At 49.1% G+C, this 27,893-nt stretch overlaps 1 protein-coding gene across 13 annotated transcripts in view; it reads left to right on the top strand.

Moving 5' to 3' along the window:
- Gatad2a (GATA zinc finger domain containing 2A) overlaps positions 1 to 27,893 on the top strand; it is an 89,794-nt gene that overhangs the window by 18,211 nt on the left and 43,690 nt on the right. The window contains exon 1 of one of the 13 annotated variants that reach the window (XM_035451605.1): positions 5,514 to 5,740. The exons of 10 other annotated variants lie outside the window; for them this stretch is intronic. The gene's annotated coding sequence lies outside the window, so the exon portion shown is untranslated. Of the gene's footprint in view, positions 1 to 5,513; positions 5,741 to 22,152; positions 22,356 to 27,893 lie in introns of those variants that run through there. 2 more of the 13 variants (XM_027394627.2, XM_027394628.1) reach the window with 2 other exon arrangements.

Genomic DNA, 27,893 nt, shown 5'->3' on the forward strand with positions numbered 1-27,893 from the left:
CCTCTCTTTTTACCTTCTTCTCTCCCTTTTTTCTTTCTCTATCCGTTTTGTTGTTTTCCTTTAATTTATATAAAAGATACTTTTTGTATAAACTTTTGGGAGACTTAATGTTAACAGTAGGTGGGATCTATGTAAATCACATGTAGACACAAAAGGAACATTCCTTGCCTGCTAGTGACACATGCAGCCAAGAACAGCAAGATTTTAGAGCAGTCAGTGTTTAACCCTTTAGGGCACTGAGGTTGCTGGAAATCCTGTAGGAAGTGGGAATCCTGTATGAGCCTGGACAGCATCAGGACCACCTGGAGAAGTAGAAGCATGTTCTGAGTCTGGCAGTGGTGGCGCTCGCCTTTAGTCCCAGCCCTTGGGAGGCAGAGACAGGCGGATCTTTGTGAGTTTGAGGCCAGCCTGGTCTACAAGAGCAAGTTCCAGGACAGCCTCCAAAGCCACAGAGAAACCCTGCCTCAAAAAAAAAAAAAAAAAAAAAAAAAAAAAAAAAAAAAAAAACCCAAAAACAAACAAAGCACGTTCTGGAGGCACAGGATAAACCCAGGTGAACTTGTAATTCCATACTGTCAGGAGTGGCTCTGAAGCATGTAGAGCAACAAGCTGGTTTTGGGTGTTGATGAGTGGATTTCTTTTTTTCTCCCATTTTAATTAAAAAGCAACTTATTATTGTATATATGTACATGTTGTGTGAGAACCTGTGCCATGACTTTCATATGGAGGTCAGAGGACAACTTTTTGCAGTGGGTTCTCTCCTCTTCAGCTTTATGTGGCTTCTGGGGATTGAACTCAAGTCAGCAGGCTTGTGTGGCAAGCATCGGTACCCACTGAACCATCTGGGAAGTTGTAGTGCCTTCTTTTTTTTAAGATTTATTTATTTATTTATTTATTTATTTATTGTGTATACAGTATTCTGTCTGCATATATTCCTGCACCAGATCTCATTATAGATGGTTATGAGCTACCATGTGGTTGCTGGGTATTGAACTTCAGACCTCTGGAAGAGCTGCTGGTGCTCTTAACCCCTGAGCCATCTCTCCAGCCCCTATTTTTTTCTTTTCTTTCTTTCTTTCTTTTTTTTTTAATAAGAGTAAGTTAGAAAAAAATAAAAATAAAATAGAAGAAAGCTTGGTATAATTTAGTTTCTTTTGTGTTGCCCAGAATCAAAGCCAGGTTTTGTGTATTTGAGGCAAGCATTCTACCACAGAGGTTTCACCCTCCTTGCGGTGTGCTTTCATTTTCTTTTGTTTCGTGAGACAGGGTCCTGTATCCGAAGCTGGCTTCAGTTTTAAGCAGTCCTTCTTCCTCTGCCTTCTGAGTGCTGGGGAGTCATGCCTGCACACTTGTCTTGCTTATTCCTTTAGCTATTTTCTGAAGAAACAAGTAGGATCCCTGCACCACTGTTTGATAATAGTGATCTCAAGTAGGTCAAAGCCTACAGAGTCAGTTCTGCTCTGCTTGTGAACCTACATGGGCACTTGATTATGTATGGGTTTTTGCCTTTTTCTTTTTCTCAGGTCACAGTTTCTCTGTGGCTTTGGAGCCTGTCCTGGAACTTGCTCTGTAGACCAGGCTAGCCTTGAACTCACAAAGATCCGACTGCCTATCTCTGCCTCCCGAGTACTGGGATTGTTTTTATTTTTGAGACAGGGTCTTACTGTAGCTCAGGCTGTCCTGGAACTTGCAGTGATCCTCCTGCCTCAGCTTTCTAGGGTTAGGTCTAAAGAGATGGTTCAGCATTTAAGAATACTTACTGTGGGGGCTGGAGAGATGGTTCAGCAGTTAAGAGCTCTTCCAGAGAACCTGGGTTCCCAGCACCCAGATGGCAGCTCCCAGCTATTTGAAACTCCAGTGCCAGAGACCTGACACTGTCATACAGATATGTGTAGGACTTCATCCACTCGGCACAGTCACTCAGGACTTCATCCACTCTCTACACAGTTATCCGGGACATCCTGTCCTGAACTGTGTCCCAGGTCAGATGGCTTTATTTATTTATTTATTTATTTATTTATTTATTTATTTATTGCTGGTGGGAACATAACCTAGGGCCTCTAACACTGGCTTACATCTTGAGCTTCAGCTGAGTCTAGAGTCTCCCCTTCTCTTCCTCATTTCAGTTTTTGGCTTAGGTTGGCCAGGAGCTCTTGACCCTCCCACTCTGCTTGTCTAGTGTTTGGATGGCAGGTGTTACCCGAGTCTTAGGAATGTATTCTGTTGTTCTGTCTTACTGTCAGCTTCTAGAGCATGCTCCTACTGGCCTCTCACCTGTGAAGCTCCTAGTGCTTGTCTGTCAGGCAAGAATGCATTTTAAGTTTGCATTGAAAGGAATTTTTGCATTGAAAAGTACAGTGTTGCCAGATAGTGGTGGCGGCACTTGGCTTTATTTCCAGCACTCAGGAGGCAGGGACAGGTGCATCTCTGTGAGTTTGAGGCCAGTCAGGTCTACAGAGCAAGTTCCAGGACAGTCAAGGCTACAATGGAGAAAATCTGTCTCGAAAAAACCAAAAACCAACCAACCAACCAAACAGAAACAAAATAAGAAAGAAGCTCGGGGAGACCAGCATTCGGCAGGGGAGCTGCACTGCTCCTGTCTTCTGCAATTGCTAAGGGCCCTTGCTTTTGCTATAGAAGGAGAAGGAACATGGAATTTAGCCCCAGAGGCTTTTTTTTTTTCCTTCTTCTCTCCCCTTCAGTACTTTCATTGTATAAGAACAGGCTCAGATGTTATTTTATTTAATAGTGTATTTAAAAGATAATTAGACTTTTTTTTTTTAAAACAGTGGTTGGGGTGTAAGGAGTCCTGGCTATTATTAGCAAAGTTTTTCCCCCCCCATTTTCCTTTTCCTCCTCTCTGCTCTTCCCTGGGGTTTAGGACATGCTGGGCAAGGGTTCCACTGTTGAACTACAGCTCCTGCTAGAGAAGTGTTTTGAAAGTGTTTCACTAACAGTTTGTTCTTAGGGCAAGGAGAGCACAGGAAAACTCGGCTGTTAATTAGGGTGTCTGCAGCATGGACGGTTGAATAGGTGATTACCTCATGTGTCGTAAAAACCTGCCCAAGGCATCAGGGCAGGGAGATTTCCATCCAAGCAGCTAAGCCAAAAAGGAACCTCCAAAGAGGTCTGCACCTACTGCCACTTCATTTGTTCCCCTGGCTCTGCTCCTGTCATAGAAGGAACCCTTATGGTGTTTTACCTTTGCTCTCTACCCAATACTTTCTCAGCTGGAGCAGCCCACCTATCACCAATCTACAAGGCCGTGTCATTAGTATGTCACAGCTGATACCTCCTTTAAACAGGACAGTTTGTCACCTTGATGACTCACAAAGTGCTCAACAGCACAGACTCTGGAATTCTTACCTTGGCCTGGAGTTTCAGGTCTCCCACTTGACTAAATTATGTTCTTTTCGTGGTTAATTATGTTGGCATTAATAGGAACCAGGTGAGGTGACATTTTGCTTGTTTAACTGTAAGGCACACCATCTGATTAGTCACTGTGGTGGCCCCAGCAGCTCAGAGTTGCAGTGCAGTGTGTAGTGGGAACCCTGGGTACCTACCTGCACTGGGATGGCGCTGGAGGCTCCTCAACCACAGCTGCTCAAGTTTGAGAGCTCAGAGCCGAAGCATTCACATGTCTTTCTCACTGCTCCTTGCCCACTGGTTTATTTATTCATTTAGTGGTTTTATTTTTTCGAGACGGGGTTTCTCTGTGGAGTTCTGTAGACCAGACTGGCCTCGAACTCACAGAGATACATCTGCCTCTGCCTCCCGAGTGCTGGGATTAAAGGTGTGCACCACCACCGCCCGGCTGCCCATTGGTATTTTGTATCTTTTTTAAGTTGAAGAATGCTCCTCTCCTGAGGTCCTGCTAGATGTTGCATTAAACTTGAAGGTTTAGGTGTAGGGTGAGATCAGTGACAAAGTTGCCAATTTGTGTGGAAGTCCACAGGGAATTCTGAAGAGCTTTAGGAAGGCGGTGTACAAGATGAACATTTTTGTAAAGCTTGTTCCATAGGGAATAGTTTTCAAATTTGGGATGAGATCCACTCATGGGTGGGAAATATATTGATGTTTTTCTCTATTGTACACAACAGAAGACATCAGATTATGTTACAGATGTGCGTGACAAGGTTCAGTTACGTGTGTTACAAAAAAGCTACTTCAGCACTTTTCAGGAGTCCATGAGGCAGGAATAGGAACATGGCAGGAGCCTATTTTGGTGATTTTGATACAGACAACTGCTTTGTGACACTTAGGCTTTCTTTTCTTCTTCCCCCACCTCAAGACAGGGTTTCTCTATGTAGCCTTATCTGTCCTAGAACTCCATCTGTAGACCAGGCTGGCCTAGGACTCAGAGATCTGCCTGCCTCAAGGCTTTCTATTTTTTTATATTTAAAAAAATTATTTGATGTGTATGAGTGTGTCCTTGTGCATCAGAAATTGCACTTGGTACATGAGGAGATGGGGTGCCTGCATGTGGGTGCTGAGAATAGAACAAACCCAGTTCTTTCACAATAAGTTTCCTTAACCACTGAGCCAAACTCTCCAGCCCGGGCTCTTTTTTTTTTTTTTTTAAGGTTTTCTCTGCATGTTTGTGCACTACTATGTGTTTGAGGCATACATCCCTTGAACTATAATTAAGGATGGTTGTAAGCCACTGTATGGGTGCTGGAGTGTTTCGAAAAAGCAGCCAGTACCCTTAACTGCTAAGCCATTACTGCACATGTGTTTTCTTTTTAAAATTAACACATTTATTTATGAATGCATGTTTGTGTGAGAGGACAACTTGTGATGGTTACTAGGGGCATTAGGCTTGGTGACAAGCCTCTTGTAACCCACTGAGCCATCTCGCTAGTCCACAATAGCTTTTCTATGAACTTTGTACTTTCCCTGTTGAAATTGTAAATTGGCTTTAGGTGCTTCATAACCTCCCCAAACTCGCTTCCTTTCTGGTTATATTGTCTCCAGGGTGCTGGTTTGGTCGCAGGTCTGTTTTCTTGGGGATTTAGTTTTCTCCAGAAGCACAGGTCATATGTGGGTGACTGGAGGGGGACGGTGGTCCACCTTGTTTGGAGGTGGGGTTGTTTCGTCTAAAGAGCTGTTGGCGGCTCGGGGGAGGGAGCCGTTCGCACCCTCTCCCAGGAAGTCAACGCCGAAGTTTCTGAGAGGGAGCCTCGCGAGGCCCCGAGCGCGTGTTTCAGAGTTGCCAGAGGTGGCCGCGCAGGGACCGGGCGAGGTCAGCGTGAGTCAGCCCTGGGCGCGGCCGGGTTGTGCGCGCCAAGCTGGCCACTGCCCGGGGGGCGCGCAGCAGCTCGTGTGGAAAACCGGGCAGCCCAGCCCTGAGCCGCGGATCTGCGGGGTGGGGAGGGCGGCGCTTCCGGGGAGGCCCGCCCGACCCCGCCCACAACAGCCACGCCCACAGAGCCCCTCCCCTTCCAGGGCCCCGCCCATCGGGGCGCGGGAGGGCGGCGTCGCCTTTAAGAGCTCCCCGGTGTTTTGGGGGCCGCGGGCCGGGCGCGCTGACCTGGTGCGCATGTCCCGGGCGGTGACGCCGGCGCCGGGCTCCATGTGTGAGGCCGAGGGGCGCATTATCTGGCCGGCGGCGCGGGCGGGTGGAGCGGCGGAGCGAGCGCCGCGGGCCCGGGCGGCCCCTCAGGCGCAGCGAGCACGCGCGGCCGGCGCCCCCGGCTCTGGACCCGCGCGCTGCCCCCGGGCCCGGTCGGCGCGCAGCCGGGTAAGTTCCCAGCAAACTTGGCCAGGCGGGGCGGGGGCGCGGGAAAGTGGGAGCACTGTCGAATACGGCGAGCTGCGCTGCGGTTCGCTTCGCTCGCGCCGCGGGAAAGTTCCCCGCCGCCCGCGCACGTGGGTCTGGGGGCCGGGGTCCCGGGAAGTGGCTGAGCCGCCTCGCTGCCTCCTGAGCTTTTCGGGCTGGGTGTCCGTACCGGCGGGGGCGGCGGGAGCGCAGCACGTGGGCGAATGGCGTGGGGAGAGGGTCCACGCGAGGGTCGGGGGTCCCGGCCCGGCGGTGGCGTTGAATCCGGCGGCGGCAGTGGGGGCGGCGGCGGCGGCGGAGGAGGATCCCGTGTCAGAATAAGAGTCCCCGCGCGCCCACGCCTGCAGGACTGGCCCTCCCCCCTCCCCCCCCCCCGTCCTGCTTGGGCTCGCGCCCTTCCTGCTTGACCCCGGGGAGCCATGGGACCCTTCCCCCTCCCTTGGTTCCTGGCTTACTCATGGCCCTCTACTTTAAATTTGCCTCCGGGTCTACGAGGTGGCTCTATTAATTTCTTTTTTTCTTCCACCTGGAACGGGTTGGCATCAGTGACTAGACAGCAGCAGCTGGCCTTTTAAAGGGATTAATGCCAAGAATCGGAATTGATCACTTCAACAAGGAAAGGCTTCTGGGCAGGCCTCAGCCGCCGCCGGACACCGATATGGGTCTGTGCTCACTGAGACCTAGAAATGAATGGGGACCCCCTTATCAGGACCTGTTCAGCATCCTGGGGTGCCCGTTTCCTCCCTGCCCTTGTAGTTTAGCAGGGGCTGCAAGTTTTGTAACCCTGACCCACTGTAGGCAGTTCACCCTTATCTTTAGGACAAAGTCCGGGTCAGTCTCCTGAGCCTTACATTTTCTTCTTCACAGCGTTGACTTTTTTTTGTCTTCTCGGAGTACACAGGGCTCCCCACATCCGTGTGTGTGTGTGTGTGTGTGTGTGTGTGTGTGTGTGTGTGTGTGTGTGTGTGTCCATGCACAAAGTGACACCTGGTTGTGGACAGAAAAACCCTGTAGTCTGAGCCTCAGTTTTTTTTCTGGTCTTATCCTGCCCTTCAGAGATTACAACTTTTTAAAAAAGCAACATTATACCACAGCACTGTTTGTGAATAGCCTCCAATGTGTGGCTTAGACCTGGCCCTCAGATATGAGAACCTACTGTGTACGAGACCCAAGTTTCCTTTGTAACTATAGCAAGTAGCAAAAAAGAAAGAAAGGATCCTTTGGGATGTTGGGTGTGTTAATACCTGCTTGCTATCTCTGTCGTTGTCTCCCCACCCCCCCTTAGTGTAGAGGTTAAAGATGGGCTTGTGGTTCCTCTCAGTGCTAGAGTTGGGGAATGCTGCTGTTTCCAGCCTGCCTGTGAGAATTCCCCGAACTCCAGAACATAAGGCAAGCTCCGTGTACCTCTGCTTGCATGGAGGCGGTGTAATCTGGTGACAAGAACACTATGCCAGCCTTGCTGTGTCCCTGGAGAACGGAATCCAGCTGGCCTTTGAGGGACACAGTCATCAGGCTGCTGCTGCAGACTCAAGAGTTTTCTAGAGGAAGCAGTTAAGTGTGGGAATTTTGAGAGCGTTCCCTAGGCTTTCTTCGCTCACTACCATCTCTCATTCTTCATCTGCTCCCTCAAATTCTGAAGCATTTAAAAATGTTACTGTGTGTGTGTGTACAAGCAACTTTGAGGAGTTGCTTCTTGATTTCCACCGAATGTGTTCCAGAGAAAGATATTAGGTGTTCAGGCTTGGGGGCAAGTATCTTTCCCAGCTGAACATCCTGCCTCAACCCTCTCTTTAATTCAAGGATTGACTTTAGCCTTGGAATCAGTGTAGTGCAGGAAATGGAAGTATCTGTGCATCGCTGATTGATCACCATGCCTTGTCAGTTCCACTCTGATGACATTTCTTTAGTGTCATGTCATCTCTATTACTGAGTCATTTGGCAGGTCCTGTGATGAAGCATATTGTGATGGTGTTGGATCTGTTTGGTGTTTGGGCCCGAGCCTCCTCAGGAAGCTTTCTGGAAACTGTTGTGTCAGTGTGCTGCCCCATTCACCCCCAGGAAGGAGTTTTTTTTTTTGGTTTTTCGAGACAGGGTTTCCCTGTGGCTTTGGAGGCTGTCCTGGAACTAGCTCTTGTAGACCAGGCTAGTCTCGAACTCACAGAGATCCGCCTGCCTCTGCCTCCCGGGTGCTGGGATTAAAGCCGTGCGCCACCAACGCCCGGCAAGGAAGGAGTTTTTTATGTTTGGTTTGTTTCTTTTTGAGACTGGGACTGTAGCATAGGCTGGCATGGAGTCACTATTTCCCAGGCTGGCCTCAAACTTGGCATAATGCTCAACCCTTATTTGAGTGATAAAGCATGTTGTTAAGACTTAGATGCTCAGTTCTCCAGTAGCTGCCTGACTTGTTCTGCATCATTTATTCTGTGAATTTCTGGCGTTACAAGTACTGATTTTCAGATTGATTATTCAGTGCATATCGGTGCACATGCTGTGCCTCTGGCTCTGCACTAGGAATGCCTTCTCAGGAGAGGTACAGTGAGATTAGTGGGACAGGGGAGAAGGGCTGTGTGACCTTGTGGGCTGGGGCTTTTCCCTTTGGGGTCACAGGATAAGTAGGGGTTGAGTACATCGAGAGAAAAATGGAAAGTTTCTGGCTGAAGAGTGCTTGAGTTGAAGGCAGACTGGAATTGTTCAGTGTGTGTTGATTATGTATGTGTGTAGGCCCTCTGCTGGGTGGCTCCCCCTCCATCCTGTGGATAGGCTGGGCAGGCTGGCAGCTGGGGTTTCCCCTGAGAGCAGTGGGACTCATCAAAGGGAACAACAGAGCCCAGACCTCTCTAGGTCTGAACAGACCACTGAAGATGTGGGTGGGACAGCAGCAGTGCCACTCAGCAATGTCAACGCTGTCTGGTGTCCGTTCTAGAGGAAATTAAGATCTTGAAGTCTTGGTTTTCAGCCCTTCCAGAGAGTTGGACTTAAGACGAGCCCAGCCTAGCAGCTGAGTGTCTGGGTGTTGAGAAAGTTCTTGCCTGGACTCCAGAAAGCTCCTGCCTGGACTCACAGGGAGCAGCAAGGCTATTTCTCTTAAAAGCGAAGTAATTTATGCTCAGTGTAGAGAGCTGGGAAGATTATGAAACAGGCTGTAGGTGCAGTCTTAGAGGAGCATGGCTGGGGTTTCCTCCTAAGAACCTGAAGAACAAGTTGTCAGTGCCACAGTTGAAGGCTGAGTGTGGTCATTGGTTAGCATGGATGCTGTTTCAATAGGTAGCCCACTGTCAGGTAGCAGGACCGACTTGGTGTCCCATCTGTACAAAGTGGCTTCTTTGGATTGAACTAGGAAGCCAGTGGTGGTTGAGCTGATTACAGCAAAGTAGAAGTCACCAGACTGGTGTCTTCAGGAAAGGAGAGTGCCCATTCTTCTGGGCACCAGAAGACTCCTTTAATGTGATCCAGGACTTTTTTAGTCAGGAGAATGTTGGGCTCAATCCCCTGTCCCTCCCTCTCCTGGAGCTTTCCAGGCTGTATTTGTGACCTCTTTTTGTGTGATGAAAATGTAGGTTAGTCTTTTAGAAGACAAAGGAATTTATTTTAATAGAATACCCGTAGGTATTCTATTAAATCTACCTATGGGTAGATTCAGGATGGGACTGGGAGGCTTCAGGTTGCCCAGCCAGGGCCTCTTGCCACTTACGTGGGCTGCACACCACACTTTCTCTCTTCATCTTGGAAGAAGCACTTGTTTCCCAGGTGAGCTCCTGAGGGACTTAACCTTCCATATTCTGATCTAGTTTCAGTTTCAGTTCAGGGGCTCCTCATTTGATAGGTCTGGTGATGCCTCTGTCAGAGGCTGGGACTGGAGGTTTGGGGTTGTAGGACTCTGGAGGCTACTTGTCCTCAAAAGATGACATTGTGTCTGGTGGCGCTGTGGCTGGGGACAGGGTAAAGGCCACTTGTTTGAAGGATTTGTTGTCAACTCTTTTGGAACCCCCCCCCCCAACCTGGCTAGTTTGATTTTTCTGTTCCTGCAGCCTACCTGAGGTGCTTTTGAGCACTTTATACTGCTCTTGATGGCCTGACTTAGCCTGTTCTGCCTGGGTATGAGCCCCGCCTGCCACTTGCTAGTGACTGGCTGCTGTGAACCGCCCTTTGGTCTTCTTTTCTGGAAAAGGGGTGGTACTTCATATCTGCTTGGGGAGGTTGTGTTGGAATTTAATGAGATAAGGAATGCTCACAGTCTCTTCATGCCTGTGGGCTTTAGCACAGTGAAGTGCAGTCAGGGATGTCAGAGCAACTTCACCTTGGAACAGATCGCCAATGTCTGTGTGCCCTGGGAATCATCGTCTCAGTTTTGTATGACAGCCTGGCCTCATGTTCCATCCAGATGAAGGATGCAAAGTCCAATACCATGAGGAGGTGCTTGGGAGTGCCACTTTCTGGGCTGGTCTCTGAAGAACTCATATCCACCTTTCGCACTTAGTTTTCTCTGCTAGTCACAGGCCTCTCTGGCAACACCAGGTTGGCTCTCTCCTCAAGAAAGGAGGCAGCCTTTTGTTTTGTTTTGTTTTTGTTTTTCGAGACAGGGTTTCTCTGTGTAGCTTTGGAGCCTATCCAGTCACTCACTCTGTAGACCAGGCTGGCCTGGAACTCACAGAGATCTGCCTGCCTCTGCCTCCTGAGTGCTGGGATTAAAGGTGTGCGCCACCAATGCCTGGCTAGGAGGCAGCCTAGCACCCCAGCTTCAGGGTAGCTTCTCTAGCCATAACTAGCAGATCTGCCATGGGTCCTTTGGGAGCTGTGGGTCCTACTCAACTGTCTTTGTTATGGTGTAGTCACTGGTGGGTTGTGCGCACAGTGGCCACTGGGAGCACTAGGGTCTTTCATTTTTCTAGAGAACAGTTCTCCAGGTAGCTCTTCAGCCAGCCTAAGTAGGCAGAGCTGTCTATGACTGCTTAGTAACCGTTTTTTCATCTTGGGTGGGTCACCTGGCCACATGGCCTCAGCTTGCTCATCTGTAGGCAAGTGATTTTTGACTTTCTAGGATGACTGTGAGGAAAGTGGGAAGTGTCAACAGTCATTGTCTCCCCTCTTTTCCTCACCTTGGAGCTGAAACCTCCCTAGTGAGTGAGTCACTCAGATTGAGCAGCCCCCCTTCTCTCTCAGGGGCATAGGGGAACAGGGTTTCTCTGTGTGGCCCTGGCTGGCCTGGAACTTGGTATATAGACCAGGGACTCCCGCCACAGGCCAAGGGTATGGGGGTTTGTTTGTTTGTTTGTTTACATTTATTTTATTTTGTGCATGGGTGTTTTGCTTCATGAATGTTTCGCACCACTTGGAATCCTGGTGCCTGTGAAGGTAAGAAGAGGGCATCAGATCCCCTGGAACTGGAGTTATAGGTGAATCACCATGTGGATGCTAAGAACAGAACCTCAGTCCTCTGCAGAAGCAGCCAATGCTCTTAATTGTTGAGCCCTCTCTCCAGCCCTGAGTGTGGAAGGTTTGGGGAGCAGGATTCTCACCTGCATGTTGGCCTGGCTAACCTGAAAGAGGAGCACCTATGTGCTATATCTATTTTCTGACCTACCCCAGCACTGTCCCAGACATGGCTTCTGCAGTACATTGCCCTTGACTTTGCACTGTGGAACACATTCTCACCTTAGTTAGCTGCTCACTTTAGCTGGTGAGCTGGACTTAGGTCTACATTTCTGTCCTTTGAGTTTCTAGGTATGAGTTTCATGGTAGAGATGCAGAGTTATATTTTTCTTGTGTGCTTATCCTCATTTGTGTCCACAGACAGAACCTTTTTTCCCCAGCCACTTTTGGAGGTTTGATAGGAAAACAGAACATCACAAACACGTGTGTGTATGTGCATGGCTGTTATGTGTGCTTATCCTCTCTACCTTGTTCCTTTGAGAGAGGCTCTCCTAGAGCCTGGAGCTTGATTGGCATTCAGGGAGGTACAGAGGCTGGAATTGTTACATGGTCTGCCTCTTGAAGTTGGGATCACAGGTATGTGCCATGAGTGCTTGGCCAAACCAAATTGTCTTAAGAACTGGATTGAATGCGTTGAGTCACTTAGGCCTGTGGCATACTTGGCTTGGGTGTTGTTGAGGTTTTTCTGCAATGTCTCATTTGGTACTCTAGCCTGTGAGTAGGTTGGTAGGTTGAATTCTGTAAGTGGTGGGGTTTCCTCAGGATTCCTGAGCCAGCCCTGTCCTGGGAGGGTGTGTTCTCGTGTTCTCTCTCTCTCTCTCTCTCTCTCTCTCTCTCTCTCTCTCCCTCTCTCTCTCTCTCTCTCTCCCTCCCTCCTCCTCTCTCTCTCTCCCTCTCCCCCCTCCCTCCCTCTCTCCCTCTCCTCCCTCCCTCCTCCCTCCCTCTCTCCCTCCCTCTCCCCTCCTCTCCCTCTCCCCCTCTCTCTCCCCCTCCCTCTCCCCCTCCTCCTCTCCCTCTCTCCCTCCCTCTCTCCCTCCCTCTCTCCTCCCCCCTCTCCCCCTCCTCTCTCCCTCCCTCTCTCCCCCTCTCTCTCCCCCCCTCTCCCCCCCTCTCTCCCCCTCTCTCCCCCTCTCTCCCCCTCTCTCTCCCCCCTCCTCTCCCCCTCCCTCTCCCTCCCTCTCCCCCCCCTCCCTCCTCTCCCTCTCCCTCCCTCTCCCCTCCTCTCCCTCCTCTCCCTCCCTCCCTCCCTCTCCTCCCTCTCCCTCCCTCTCCCTCCCTCTCCCTCCCCCCCTCCCCCTCCCCCTCCCTCCCTCCCTCCCTCCCCCCCTCTCTCTCTCTCTCTCTCTCTCTCTCTCTCTCTCTCGACAGGGTTCTCTGTGGCTTTGGAGGCTGTCCTGGAACTAGCTTTTGTAGACCAGGCTGGTCTCTTGAACTCAGAGATCTGCATGCCTCTGCCTCTGCCTCCCAAGAGCTGGGATTAAAGGTGTGCACCACCACCGCCCAGCCTCCTGGGGGTTCTCTTTATGCCCATTGATTGGAGCATAGTTACTGGTATGCTTGCCTTTTTCTTAACTTGCTTGGTAGATGAACTGGTAGGTGATGGATCCTGCTTTCCTATAGGAAAATTTGCAAGCTTGTTTGAAGCAATCTGGCTGCCTAGAACTTGATATATTGACCAGGCTGGTTTCGAACTCAGAGATCCACCTACCTCTGTCTCCTGAGTGCTGAGATTAAAGTAAAGGAGTGTGTCACGGTGCCCAAAAGGAGATTATTTGTCAAAGATTTGTGTGTGTGTGTGTGTGTGTGTGTGTGTGTGTGTGTGTGTGTGTGTTGTGGTTTTTCGAGACAGGGTTTCTCTGTGTAGCTTTGGAGCCCATCCTGCACTCACTCTGGAGACCAGGTTGGCCTCGAACTCACAGAGATCCTCCTGCTTCTGCCTCCGGAGTGCTGGAATTAAAGGCGTGTGCCACCAACTCGAGGCTTTTTTTGTGTTTGCATGAATGTCTGTGTACTGTATGTGTACTTGGTACCTGCAGTGGTGGTAGGGTGTGGGATCCCCTGGAATTTGAGTTGTAGATGGTTGTGAACTACCATGTGGGTGCTGGAAACTGAACCAGAGTTCTTTACAAGAGCAGCCAGTTCTTTCAACCACTGAGCCATTTTCAACCTGTTTTTTGGTTTTGGCTTTTTGAGAAAGGGTTTCTCTTTGTAGCTTTTGGAGCCTGTTCTGGAACTTCTGTAGGCCAGGGTGGCCTTGAATTTACAGAGATCCGACTGCCTTTGCCTCTGAGTGCTTGAATTAAAGGTGTGCACCACCACCACCACCACCACCACCACCACAACCACTGCCCAGCCCTGTTTTTGTTTTTGCAGTAAAAAATTTGTGCAATCTTTCCTTCTTTCCACCTGTAGAAGTAGTTCTGGTGCTGAATCCTCAGGAAGAGGTGGGAGCTTGATCTCAGTAGTGGGTGGTACTGCCTGGCCTGCTTTATTTATTTTCAGTTTTTGAGATAGGGTCTTTCTTTGTACCCCTCACTGTCCTTGGAACTCACTCTATAGAGCAGGCTGGCCTTGAACTCACAGAGTCACCTGTCTGCATCCTGAAGGCTGGTTAAATGTGTGCATCACTGCACCCAGCTGCTTATTGTTGTTTATGCATGGTTTGAAATTGTGGGCGTGTCTGCATGCCTTTAACTGGGTTCCAGAGAATGGACTGCAGTTGCCAGGCCCGTAGCATGTAAGTGCTTTTATTGTGCTTAGCTGTCTTGCTGGCCATTTTGAACATTTCGTGGTATTAAGTCCTGAGTGTGGATGGCAGTGTGATCATGTTTATCAGATTGTTGCGTTAGAAATGGAGCGGTTAGGCTGAGGATACTGCTTCATGGCACTACCATGCTTGAAGCCCTTGGCCTTGGGTGCTAAGGAGGTAGCTCAGTGGGTGGACAGGTGTGAGGACCTGAATTTGGACACCTACAGTCCCTAAGTAAAGGTGGATACACCATGCACCTGTAACCCAGTTGTTCCTATAGATATGGAGTGGGTACAGGAGAACCCTGGGAGGCTCAAGAGTTAGTCAGTCTAGTGTATGTAGCAGTGAACACTTGGACAGGACCATGTCTCCAGGTGGACGGTGAGTACTGTAACCTTACCTCCACACATACACACTTTGGCATGCATGCACCAGTATTTGCACACATTAACACATACACACATGACACACACACAAACACACAACACACAGAGATTTTAAAAAGTAATTTTGAGGCAGCAGACAGTTGTAGCATCCCCTGTGGGCTTTCCTCTGTGCTCTGCTCTACCAAACCTCACACTTAGTGTGAGCCAGGAAATTCTTCATGGTACAAACTGGAAATTAAGACCCCAAAGGGGAGCTGGGCAGTGGTGGCGCATGCCTTTAATCCTAGCACTGACTTGCAGAAGGAAGGACAGCCTGCTAGCTGGCCAGTCATATAGAGTACCCTGGTTGGTCTGTCTGGCCTGTCCCTTACATTAGGTTTGCTTAGGGTTAGGTTTGTTTATATAGGTCCACCGACTGGTTTCCTCCCTCCTGGCCTTGTCTGCTTTTGTGCCTGAGGTCATTGTGGGTGCCTGCTTAGAGGACAGGACATGGGGAGGAAGTGATGCAGGGCTGCTTCAGGAATCCCAGGGCTTCCTGCCCCAGAAATCCAGTGGGTGATGGTTTAAAGCTTAAGCAGCGCTTCCCTGTCTCATTAAGAAAGTAACTTCTCCTAACTGCTGACACTCTGGAGGTCCAGAGTTGGCTCTGGCAATGGGGAGCAGCAAGCAGAGAGAGCACCTGTCAGCCTCACAGCAGCTCTGACAGTGACAGAGGCAAGATTGGCAAATCCCACTTAGGGTGATGTTGGTAGAGGGCTCAGTGTGTTTCATAATCTCCTGATCCATGCTGGTGTTACATACAACCCCAGTCATGTCCGACTATCCCTTTGCGTGGCCTTTATGTCTGGCAAAGACCATTCCAGTTACTGGGGTGTTCCTCACAGTGTCACAGGAGAGGTAGAGCCGAGGAGGCTCCAGGCTCTTGGTTTTGGGATTGGGTAGATGACTTTTCTGATACTGGAGTATTTGGGGAGTGTGGGGTGTGGGTTCTTTCTCCAGACATAGAGATAGCAACAAAGACAGGCAGCCCCAGGGAAGGAACTTGCTGTGAAATGAGTGGCCTAGAGGCTGCTTCTTGTTGGCTGTGATGGGAGCTACCTCCCTGTATGTTGTTATTACTTACTGTAGAAGCTGGAAGGAGGCTGAACTGCTTGGGGGCACCTGTTGGCTGTTCTAAAAGTTGTTTTTATTGAGGGGGGGAGGTGTGAAACCCAAGGCCTTGTGCATGTTAGGCGAGAGCACTACTGCTGAATGGGCTCCCACTCACCCCTTTTGAGCTGTTTTAAGTTCATTCAGAGACTGGGGATAGAGCACACGTGTACCTAGAGATTCAACAGGACCAAAACAAAACAAAACAAAACAACAAAAAAAACCCAAATCGATGGACATATAAGAGCCTAAGCTACTCTTATGGTCCTGGAGTACAGTGCTGCTCAGGGTTTTCATCTCCACACTGTGAAGTGACTGGATGGAACAAAATGGGATTCTCTGACAGAGGTGCTTAGCCGGCAGGCTGGGATGGATGATAGGAATACAGATGCGATCAAGTGGCCCCAGTTCCTGCCCAGCTGACTTTTTTGGGCTGTCGGGTCACTGTTGAGCAGGAGAACCTGATGTGCCTGGGGTTTGCCTGCCTTAATAAAAGGTGGGGGGGCAAGTGTCTGAGACACGGTGGGCAGATTGATTGGTGGTGCTTAACTGGAGTCAGAGACTAGGACATTTTTGTCTCTTGTAACTGTTAGGAGTCTCTTCCAGGCTCTGCCTCTGCTGAGCTCTGGGACCCTGTGATAGGTAAGGTGGCCCTCGAGTGCCCTAAGATAGGAAGGGCAGTGGGAACCTGTTTGGGATAGCAGTTGAGTGGGGACTGGAGGGTGATGTAGATCTGAGATCGGGTCCTGAGTTTTAGAGGTATGGAATTGGTAGTTAGGCAGAGGTGGAGGGACCTGGGTCCTGTGAGAGGCTAGATGTGAGTGAGATAGCCCATAGCTCTGGGTGGCCTTTTTCTGCTTTGTTGCCCTGAGTGGACATGTGGTGAGCCCATGTGACCATCTGCACCCTTGTGAACTCAGGGAGTGAGTCTGACCCGGAGGTGTTTGGAGTCTGTTCTGCATTCCTCCACAGATAGTAGTGCTTTGTGCGAGCTTTGAGAGTGGGGGCATAGTTAAGGTAAAACAATGGCAGGCCACTTGCATATGAAGAAACAGCCTCCTCTGTTTTTTTGTTAAAGAAATTGTAGGAGGGACAGGTGAATGCAAATTACAAGGACTCAGAACTTACCTTAGATGGTAAAAGAACTTTCTAGCAATTCTGGGCTCTAGGAAGAGGTGTGTGTATGGTACTGGAGCCCTGAGAGCTGGTTGGGAGTTGATGTGTTTGTTTTAGATTCTAAGGCTGTTTAAGCTTGGAGGATTTAAATTTTTTACTTGTGTAATTTCTTTTTTGAGACAGGTCTCATGTAGCCTAGACTGACCTGGGAGCTACTATGTAGTCAGCCTTGAATTCCAGATCTCCTGCTTCTGCATCTCAGGTGCTGGGATAATAGGTGACCTGACTTTATTTTTGAGACAGGGTTTCGTAAGAGCCCAAGCTGGGCTCAAACTCAGGGTCATTCCTGCTTTAACCCTCCATGTGTGAGCCACTGTACCTGTTGTCCAATTTGAGTTTTGGAATCTTTTGCAGAAAGACCCAAGAAAGGAGCTAGTACAATGACTTGGTAGGTAAAAATGCTTGCTGCTAAACCTGGCATCCTGAATTCCATGCCTTGGACTCCCATGGTGGAAGGAGAGAACTGATGACTTTAAGTTGTTCCCTGACCTGCACATGTGAGCTGTGACAGAAGTGGGGCCAGAGGGATGGCTCAGCATTTAAGAACACTTGCTTTTCTTCCAGTGCACCCACATAAGACCCCGGGCACTTAAGATGCTCTGGGAGCTGGAGAGATGATTCAGTGGGGAGAGGACTTGCTAAGCAGGCATGAGTTTGAATCCTCAGCAGGAGCAGTGTCTAACCTTAGCATTACACCCATCATGACCACTTATCCTGAGAAATCCTCTTCTGCTTCTCCCTTCTCCCTCCTTCCTTCCTTCCTTCCTTCCTTCCTTCCTTCCTTCCTTCCTTCCTTCCTTTCTTTCTTTCTTTCTTTCTTTCTTTCTTTCTTTCTTTCTTTCTTTCTTTCTTTCTTTCTACAGGGTTTCCCTGTACAGTTCAGGCCTGTCTTAAACTTTGGATTCTCCTGCTTCAGATTTCTACCACTGGCTACACACATGCTTTGTGCAACCCTGATTGACTTCTGTGAGCTTGGTGTGTGCGTCTGTGGGAGATGAAGGTAAAAATGGCTGTTGGCTTATGAACCAGCTCGTGATTTGTCTGTGAAGTCTTCAAACCCCTTCCCTCTGCTTGTAGGCTGGCAGGCATTCACTCCGAAGTTTGTGTTTTGAAAGCAGATGCTGGTGGTTGTGGTTGGCTGTGCTCCTGGGATTCACCAAAGTTTTAAAAGAAACAGTGAAGCTTGATCTGCAGCAGCCTGGAGATCATGCAGGTGTGCACCGGGAATCTCTGGAAGGCTAGGAAAAGGTTAAGTCTATATGTATATGTAGGAGAGGACCCTTAGGTCTGATATGCATGTCTTAGTCTGGGAATGTTTTCCCAGCTGTGGGACTGTCTACAAGTCTGATTGTCCCTGGTACTGCAGTGGTTCATATCTGTGTCCTGGGCTAGGGTCCCAACAGAGTCAGGAATAGAACCCAGGGCCTCAAGTGCAGAGCACTCTCTCTACCACCGTCTACAGCTGAGAGACCCTGGCAATGGCTTCAGATTTCTCACCTGTTGAGTGGCGTATCAAGGCTATCGGTGAATGGGGCCTTGTATCTCCTGGGTGTGGAGGGGGTGATGCTGGCAGTTTTTGGCTCTGGTTATGGGGACCAAAGGATATCTTATTGGGCATGAGAAAACTAACTCTTCAGTGTTTCAAGAGCTACCGGCATGTAGAACTCCGTCACTTGTTCACTGTTTTGGGTTGCCAGCCTTGTGGATCCTTGAGGATGGAACTAGAGGTTCCCGAGGTGCAGGTCTATCCAGCAGCTTACAGGTACTCAGTCCTGGAAATGAGGCAGTGTTAAGGGCCTTTGTTTCTCCAGAAGTGGGGGTTAAGGGGAACAATCTTACTCTAGACTGCAGATCTGCCTGTGGGTGTTTCTTTAGACTTTTTTTTTTTAAATAAGCTTTTGTGGACTGCTCAGGAGGTACATACAGGTGCTTGCTGTTAAGCTTGATGACTTGAGTTTGATCCCTGGGTCTCTTATAGGGAAAGGAGAGAACAACTCTATAAAGTTGTTCTGTGACCTCCACGTGCCCCACACAGAAGTAAAATGATGGGTGCCAGGCAGTTGCAGGGGTAGTAACTCATTGGTGAAGGGCACTGACTACTCTTACGGAACGGAGCACCTGGGTTTGTTTTCTGGCACACACATGGTGGCTCACAACCATCTGTAACTCTACTTTCAGGGGATCTGATGCCCTCTCAGGCATCTGTGGGCACCAAACACACACGTGGTACACAGACATACAGGGAAAACACTGTACATAATAAAATAGGAAATAGACATACACTGGGAGGCAGAGACAGATGGATCTATGTGAGTTTGAGGCCAGCCTGGTCCATTAACAGTGAGTTTCAGACCAGCTGGGGCTACATAGTGACACCCTGTCTTGAAAATAAATGAATAAATAAATGTACTGTTAGGTAAAGATTTTGTGTGCAGGGGCAGTTTGTGCATGCACATGGAGGCAGGCCAGTGATGGTTGTCTTTTAAAACTCTGCCTCATCTTAGAAATTTCTGGCTGGGTGTGAAGACACACATCTTTGATTTAAGGATACTTAAAGCAGAGGCAGACAGGCAGATTTCTGTGACTTCGAGGCCAGCCTGGTCTACAAAGTTACACAGAGGCAGGCAGATCTCAGTGAGTTCCAGGACAGCCAGGGCTATAGTATGAGACTCTGTCTTAAAACAAAATCCTTTTTGTTTTTTTTCGAGGCAGGGTTTCTCTGTGGCTTTGGAGGCTGTCCTGGAACTAGCTCTTGTAGACCAGGCTGGTCTCGAACTCACAGAGATCCACCTGCCTCTCCCTCCCGAGTGCTGGGATTAAAGGCGTGTGCACCAACGCCCGGCTGAAAACAAAATCTTTATATATTTCTGTGTCTGCATGTGTGTGCTGCCACATTTGCACATGTGAAAGGCCACAGGGCAACTTGCAGTTCTCCTTCCACCATGCAGGTTATGGGACTTAAATTCGGGGTGACAGACTTGGCTGGTGCTCTTGCTTTGGAGTCATCTTGTGGGCCTTACCTTTGTTTGAGACAGGTTTGCTTGCTGAGTCTGTAGCTCCACTGACTTCACTGACTGCTGGCTAGTGAGCCTCGAAGAGCCTCTGGTCTCTACCTTCCCAGTGCTGGGCTAATCAGCACCTCACCTGGTTCTGTGTGGTTGCTGGGGTTTGAATTGTTGTCTAGTTCACTGACTAAGCCATTCATCGCAGACCCTCCCTCCTTCTGTCTGTCTCTGTCTCTCTTCAGGTTCTCACTGTACATCTGTGGCTTGAACCGCCTCTGTCTACCTCTTGAGTACTATGATCATAGGTCTGTCTGTCTCTCTGTCTCATCTATTTTCGTCTCACTCCTCTCTCTCTCCTTGTCTCTCAGGATTCCAGGCTGGGGGTGGGCATGATGATGCCCCTATTTTTCTTCTCCCTGCCATTACTTGATGGGGAAATCTGTTTGTCTTGTCCCTTACATGGAGTTGGATGTGCTGGCCTTCTGTCCAGTGCAGCATTGTCAGGAGATTTGGGATGCTCAGGTTTCCATTTAAGGGAAGAGTGTGGCCAAGATGAAGTGGTCCTTTCCATCTTCCTGGGCTTCTCTTGCTTATGATGCTGTCAGGTGTGTGGTAGGTCAGGGCTAGCCAGGCTGGCAAGGTCCACGGTGCTTGGGTTTTGCTCTTAGGTCACCAGCCAAAGACTTTCCTGGGCCTTTTTCTGCCATGAATTCCGGAAGTGGCAGGGCCTAGTTGAAGCTGGAGCTTGTCTGGGGTGTTATCTGATAGGAAGCAGGTCCTAGGCCCCCTTTGCACTGTGACATCCCTGTGCATGCATGGTCCTGGAGGATTCAGTGACACACACAGCTCAACTTTGAAATCATATGCTGATTCCCACCCAGGAACTCCTTGCAATAAAAGTCCTGGCAGATAGAAGGCAGTGATAGGTGCCAGAGCCTGAGGCAGGGACAAGTACTAGTTGTGGCTTCACTTTTATACGCTCTGTAAACTATGATAGTGTTGGTGTTTTACTTTTTTTTTTTTTCTTTTCATTACGTGTGTGGGCATGGGAGGAGTTCAGAGGTCATCATTTCAGGAGTTGTGGGTCACAGAGATTGAACTCAGGTTGTCAGGCTTGGCAGTCTTTGCTGAGCCTTCTCACTGGCCCATGCAAATAAACATTTTTAATGCTGCTGAACTGTACACTTAGAAATGGTTAAAATAAGCCTAGCTTGGTTACCAGGTGAAACAGGAAAACCTCCATACTGTGGGTTTAAGGCCAATCTGGGCTATGGTATGAGACCCTACTCTGTCTCCAAAGCAGGGAAAGTTATAAATTTTACATTATGTGCATTTACTGCCCGAAAAAAAAAATGTGAACTCAGAAATAATCTGTAACTATGAGACTGTGGATCAATCCTTCAGAGTTAGTTTAGCAAGAGACTACAGCACCCATTGGAGGCCTGGCTTGTGTCAGCTACTAGGGTATTTTAAACATGGATATGGGTCTAGAAGGGTCATTGTGACATCATCTCCGGTGCAGAGTGTTGGAGCATGGAAATTCTTGAGGTTTCTTTAGCTCCTGGAGGGGCAAGACCTGGATACGCTTCCTCCAGCTTGGTGGGGTGACCCTAGAGCTCCTGAAACCACCAGGAAATATTGGGGAGTGTCTGAGGTCTCTCAGCTGCCCTGCTTTGGGGGTGGAGGTCTCAGGTATTCGTCCTTTTTTCTGTAGCTATTTGTCAGTGCGCCTGGTTGTTGGAAGTATGACATGTACTGGTGTGTTTTTTTGCAGAGGGCAGCCAGGGCAAAGCTAACCCCACATTTCAGGCTGAGTCCTCAGTGACTTCAACAAGTGGCCCTTGAGCAGCACACAACAGCAGGACATCCTGTAATTCAGCTCTCTGCCCATAACAGCTCCTGGAGGCAGGGTTAGCTCCCACAGGGCCAAAACTTATTCTCCGGGTTGCTCCCCTCTTCCATTGCCCAGTGGGGCTCTCCTGGGTTTCTGATGACTGACCATCAGTCTAGGTTCCCAGGTCCCCTCCTCCAGCAGCATGTAGAATTCTGGGACACATTCCTCACCATTGTGGGTATTGCATTGTTGGGAAGGAGCTTCAGTACTCAGCAGGCAGCCACTCTCCAGGAACTTCCTGTGTCCTGTTGTCTGGAAGCTTCCAGAACCCTGGGCCTGTGGGTGCTTCTGGAGCCTCGTGACAGGCACTGTTGGTACTGAGGACCCGCTAACCTCCAAGCCCTTCTCTTTCCCTTCTCACCCAGGGACTGACTGGGCAGCAGACTTATCACTAGCCAGCATGTGAGCTTCCTCCATGACATGGGAACTTTGGAAATCCTAAGGACTTTGAGAGCTGTGTGCCAGGAAGGGGATGGGGAAAAAAAAGGGAGTTATCTGGTTGGGATGGTGGTGGTGGGGTCACACAGTTCCAGATTTCCCGATAGAGAAGCCATTTCCTCTTTTTCTTGTCACACTTCCTTTAGGTGTCTTTGACAAGCTTTTCACATACCAAGCATCTCAGTGTTGAGCACTTCAGACCTTTCTGAGGCCCAGAGACCCTGGGCTCCACACATTCATCATGCAGGTCTCTGCAGTTACCAGTTGCTGCTTGGACGTTGGCAGGAGCATCCCCGTCCAGATAGGATCGGAGACGTTTTGAGGAATGGCTTTAATCACAGTTGCCAAAGTAAGAAGTAGTGGTTTCCTGTGGAGGTCCTGCCTGGGACTGGGGCTGCCACTTGGTTTGCAGCACAGTCCTGAGGGGGCTCCAGGAGGGAGGTGGACTCTCAGAGGACTGTGGTCACAGCTGGCCAGAAGTGCTTTTGAGCCTTCAGGATGACCAGTGGGGAAGGAGGGTGTGATGAGGGTTCCTGTTTCCCGATCCATGAGAGGACATTTGTGGGTCCAGGGTAGGATACTATACCTCCACAGTAATAGGGGATGGCTGCTGGTTAGGGTCTATGTAGGGACCACTTGCCTGCTATGCAAAGCAGAGGCTCTGGGGGTTCATTTCTAACATTGTGGGGTTGGGGAGAATAAAAGGGTGTGTATACAGTATGCCAACCACCAACCAGTACTCGAGTTCCCAGCAGTCACAGGGAGGAGGCTTTTCTAGACTCAAGGCTGGGCCTCTGGGACTTTTATCTGTGAGAGAGGCTGAAGCAACAGCTGCTCTCTGGGAGGCCTAGGCTCATGCTGGGGGCTGGGGCCCACATGCCTTGGATTCTAAGGAAGGACAGAATTAGTATTTATGACTGTTTTTGCCTCAGGTGTGTGATGGGAACATTGTGGGTGCTGACAACATTATAGGGGGGCCAGGACATTGTCTCAACTGTGTTGCCGCATTCCGATCTACCTGACCTGATTGGGGAACGAGTGCTTGCTTTGGTGACAGGGACTTGCATCAGAAATGGCAAGAGGGAATGAGTGGGCTTCTTTGCATGGCAGTGGCATGGGCTAAGACTGACAGTGCAGACGGGTGGACAGGTAGGTCTGAGTAGTTGGGGAGAGGTAGGCTTACTGGAGCTGTGATATGTGTGTGTTTGTGCATGCACACATGTGAACCACCATATGGTACTGTGAGGTAGGTGTCTGTCCATCCGTCTTCAGGGGACATTAGGGAGCCTGTGTTGGCTCAGGAGAGAAGATCCATCCTCCATCAGGGCCTTCGTTACCATTTTGTTACCATGGGTAGGGGAGGACAAGGTGAGCCAGCCTCCAGGCGCAAACTGGCTGCCAGTCCAGTGGGTGTCAGGACTTGAAATGGTAGGCAGGACTACCATTTTCATCCCCAGTGCCAGTTTGGGTTGCCAGGGGACAGGGTGTACGGCCAGTTTCTCTACTGGCTCCTTTGCTCTCGTGGGACTTTCTCTAGTCTGTGTAGTCCAACCTGCCCCTGCTCCCTGGGCACATGGGTAATGAGGTTTTGTGCCTTGGGGAGAGCAGGTACTGCTCAGGTTCCCTGGGGGTGCTCTGTGCTGTTGTGCCTGGGGTCCTTCTGCCCTTTGCTGAGCAGCTCTGCAGTGCTCAGTGATAGTGGATGTGGGGTTTTCCTCATTACTATTTGAGATAGTATTTCTGGTTTTATTGTCATGTGTCACTACTGCTCAGCTCTGTCTTTGTATGCAGACACAGCCAGAGGGAGCATTGGTTGTGGCTATGTCCCAGGGAAACTATGTGCTTGAATGTTACGGGTAGCAGGCAATAAGGTGCCAACCCCCAATTTGGAAATTTGAATGTGGACTGGAGCAGAACTCAGTTGATGGAGCACATATTTAAGGCAGGTGGAGCTCTGACTTCAAGTCGACGTGTGGAGGTTATATTAAGAATTATGAAGGACAGGCCTGTTGGCACATCCCTTTAATCTCAGCACTTGGGAAGCAGAGGCAGGCGGATCTCTAGTTCAAGGCTAGCTTGCTCTGTAGAACAAGTTCAAGACAGCAAGCACTACACAAAGAAACCCTGTTTCAAAAAACGAAGCAAAACAAAAAAGGAATTATGATTCTGTGTAGCTGGGTTTGGAGGCATATATTTTAATCCTAGCACTTGAGAGGCCATGGCAGGCTGGTTCCAGGAGAGCCTGGACTGTGTAGTGAGTTCTAGGACATACACAGTGAGGGAGGGAGGGAAGAAGGGAGAGGCTGTGTGTGTGTGTCTGTCTTGTTCCAGAAAAAAAGGAAAAAAAGAAAAAGGAAGACAGACTTTTGGTTTGAGCTAATCCTTCTCCACCTGCCAGTACCATGGTGCCTCCTTTGGTGCTCTACTAGTGTTGCCTTGGTTTCTCCCTTTCTGGTGTTAAGAGTTCTACTTGATTATGGTGGTGTGGTTGCTGGGAACATTAGCACAGAGGGTCCCGGTGAGCTTTGTTTGTGCAGGGCAGGCAGTCTTGGAGGGGCAGATACAGGAGCAATGAGAAGTGTGGGTTCTTGGGTCTGTCAGGATAACACGGGAGGCCAAGGTGCCGAATGTTGGGGTGTAGACTGCTGAGCTGTCAGTGAGGTCAGGTGGTAGGCAGAGAGTAGAGGGGTGTGCTCATGCAGGACCAGACCCAAGAGTGTTCTTCAGTCAGCCGTTTCCTGTCAAGTGCCAGTGCCTCTAAAGACACCTCCTTTGTTGGCCACGAATGATCTCCAGACAGACCTGGGGGCTCTTCTGCCTTGTCTTGGAGTTAAAAGGGAACATCTTCCAGGCCTTGCCCCAGATGATCGATCAAATGACAACAGAAGGTGGAGATGGGACATCCACAGTGCCATGGCTAGATTTCATGTGCACAACCATGGCTCCTATGGCTGTCTTCCTGTCAGTCCTGGTTTTTCTCCAATTAGGTCACTAGGTCAGGGTGGGTTATAGGAGAAAGGTGTGTGGGGAGGGTGGGGAGGAGGACCCAGGTGCAGTGTTAAAGCCAAACCATAATGATTTATCAGGGGAGGTGAAGAGTCTCCCTTGAGCTGGTAATTGTGCACTTACGGGTTACTTAATATTGTTTTAAATGTATGGGTTTGACATAAAAAAAGCAAAGCTTTCTGAACCCAGTTAGTGAGGTGCATGATTTTCTTCAGTTTCAAGAAGTACTCCTTGTTGTAGGAGTGCTAAGTGGGCTCTGCTGGGTCTGCACCCAGTCCTTGTGAGTTTCACATTGATTGGAGGGGCTGCATCCTGGGCTCCCCAGACTGGCTCCTCCTCCATCCCAGTCAGATGTTGTAGGTCCCTGAACTGAAGCCAGGCAGAGTCTGACTGCACAGCCTCCCTTCTGGGTGGGGGTGGAGCGAGGGTGCCTTCCTGGAAAACTCTTGAGCAGACTGGGCAGGGGACCACTGGATACAGTGGTAGCAGCAGCAGACAGCTGATCAGTCCAAACACCTCCTGGACAGGATGTCCTGAAATGTTGTGAGGCTAGTGGGGTAAGTATTTATTAGGTTTTTAAGTGTCACAGTGGCCTGGTAGTTATGTTTAAGGTCTTTTTCAGTTTAGAACGGAGATTAGAGAATTGGTGTTTATTTTTATTATTTTGGAGCTACTATATTATTTGGTTGCCTTGGCTGTTGGTTCAGTCTTGCCTCACCCTCCTGTATACCTGTGACTGGAGGTGCATCATATCCATCTCTTCTTTTGGTGTTTTTTGTTTTTTGTTTGTTTTGGTTTTTCAAGACAGGGTTTCTCTATATAACAGCCTTGGCTGTCCTGGAACTCATTCTGTAGACCAGGCTGACCTGGGACTCAGATGTCTGCTTACCTCTGCCTTCTGAGCTCGGGGATCAAAGCTGTGTTGCCACTGCCTGGCACACACCTATCTCTTGATGACCTGGATTTGAGATCCCACCTTTGCAGGTTTTGTTTCATATGTGAAATGTCCATGGTGGGAAGGTGCACGGTGTATAAGGCTGGTACAGAAAGCCAAAAAACGAAGTTCCTTTGATTGGCTCACAGGTCTGGCCTTTGGGGTGTGGAGTTGATGGCGCTGCATGTTCAGTTAACTGTTATACAGTGATGGATTGAAGAGTGTGTGTGCATGCAGGCTTGTATACTCGTGTGGGTCAGCTTATGAGAATCACCTTCCCTTCTACCTTTTGGCTCTCAGGGATTGAACTCAGGTTGTCAGGCTTGATGGTTAGTACCTTTACCTGCTGAGCCATCTTCCTGCCCAGATGTTCAGAAACACCGTTCACCTTAGCAGAGACAGTGGCTGAAATTGCAGACATTTAATGTCAGAACTAGCAGAATTGAGCTAGGGAGAGTGGTGTATACACCTCTGATAACAACTGACAGTGGCATGAGGATGGCATTGAGTTTAATGCTAGCTTGGGGCTATACAGAGATATTTTTAGGTTAATTCCCAAAGTCAGATTTTGAGTTTATAAGAGTATGCCCTATGCCCAGCTTCTCTATAGGGTGTGAGTCTGCGCTTGTGTGATAAGTGCTTTATGCCATAGCTATGTGCCCATGGAGGTTTCTAATGGTGAATGCTTTATATTTGTAGTTAAGTTGGGAAAAAAAAATTGTACCTTCTTGCCATGAATAAGGGATCTCTTTCCATTTGTTTTATTTACTTTTGTGATATTGGAGATAGAGCCCAGGCCTGGTGCATGCCAGGCAAGAAGCTACACCCCAGCTCTGTTCTATGTATGTATGTATGTATGTATGTATGTATGTATGACTCAATAATCTGTCTTGCCCTAGAGTCAAGCCATATTCTTGCAGAAGTTTCTTTTTTTTCTTATACATCATGCTTATCATCCTATTTTTAAACAGATTCTGTTGTGGACTTAACTTCTAACTTCTGACCGATTGGCGTGACTATGTACACTGATGGCCCCATAACTCACTATGGTGAGGGTCCTACTAAATTAAGACAGTCACAAATCAAGAACATTCAAGCAGGGGTTTGCAAAGCTCAGCCAGAAAGTGTTTACCACCACCTGACTATTTAACCTAAATTTGATCCCTAGAGCCTACATGGTGAAAGGCAAGAGCCAGCTTGGACCTCTATATGTAGTTTCTCTGCTTCCTCCACTGGGCGTGGGACTGTAAGATGGAGGTGTGGGCAGTGCCACCGACATGATCAGGCTATATATTGCTAGCCTGGGAACAAATTGAGACTCAGAAAGGTGGCTGCTGCCAAATCTATTGCTTTTGTTCCATTGTAAAGTTGAACTCCTCACAGGGTGGGGTCTGTCTGTGCTGGCCTTGATCCTGCAGAGACCGGTGCTTGGTCTGCTACGCCAGGGCTTCCTTCCCCTGGCAGAGAGACAGGCAAGTAAGGGTTAACAGCATTTGTTGGATTTCTAGCCTGAACTGAGCCAAAAAGTCAGGCCCCGGTAGTGTTTGTGGCAAGTACCTTACATGGAAGGGGCCTTGTGTTCCTTGATATGCAGAGGTTTCTGCATTCACTCCCGACTTCACTAGGCAAGTTTTCCTAGACAGTATTTCTTTCTTTTAAGATTTTATTTATTTATTATGTCTTCCGTCTGCATGCCAGCAGAGGGCACCAGATCTCATTCAAGGTGGTTGTGAGCCACTATGTGGTTGCTGGGAATTGAACTCAGGACCTCTTGGAAGAACAGTCAGTGCTGTTAACCGCTGAGCCATCGCTCCAGCCCCACTAGACAGTATTTCTTATGCTAGTGAACCACAAATTATTGGATCAAGATTAGGAATAAAGGTTTTGCAGGGTGGTGGTGGCCCATGCATGCCTCTCTCTAATCCCAGCACTTGAGAGGCAGAGGAG

Source organism: Cricetulus griseus (assembly GCF_003668045.3).
Source record: "Cricetulus griseus strain 17A/GY chromosome 1 unlocalized genomic scaffold, alternate assembly CriGri-PICRH-1.0 chr1_0, whole genome shotgun sequence".
Lineage (NCBI taxonomy): Eukaryota > Metazoa > Chordata > Mammalia > Rodentia > Cricetidae > Cricetulus > Cricetulus griseus.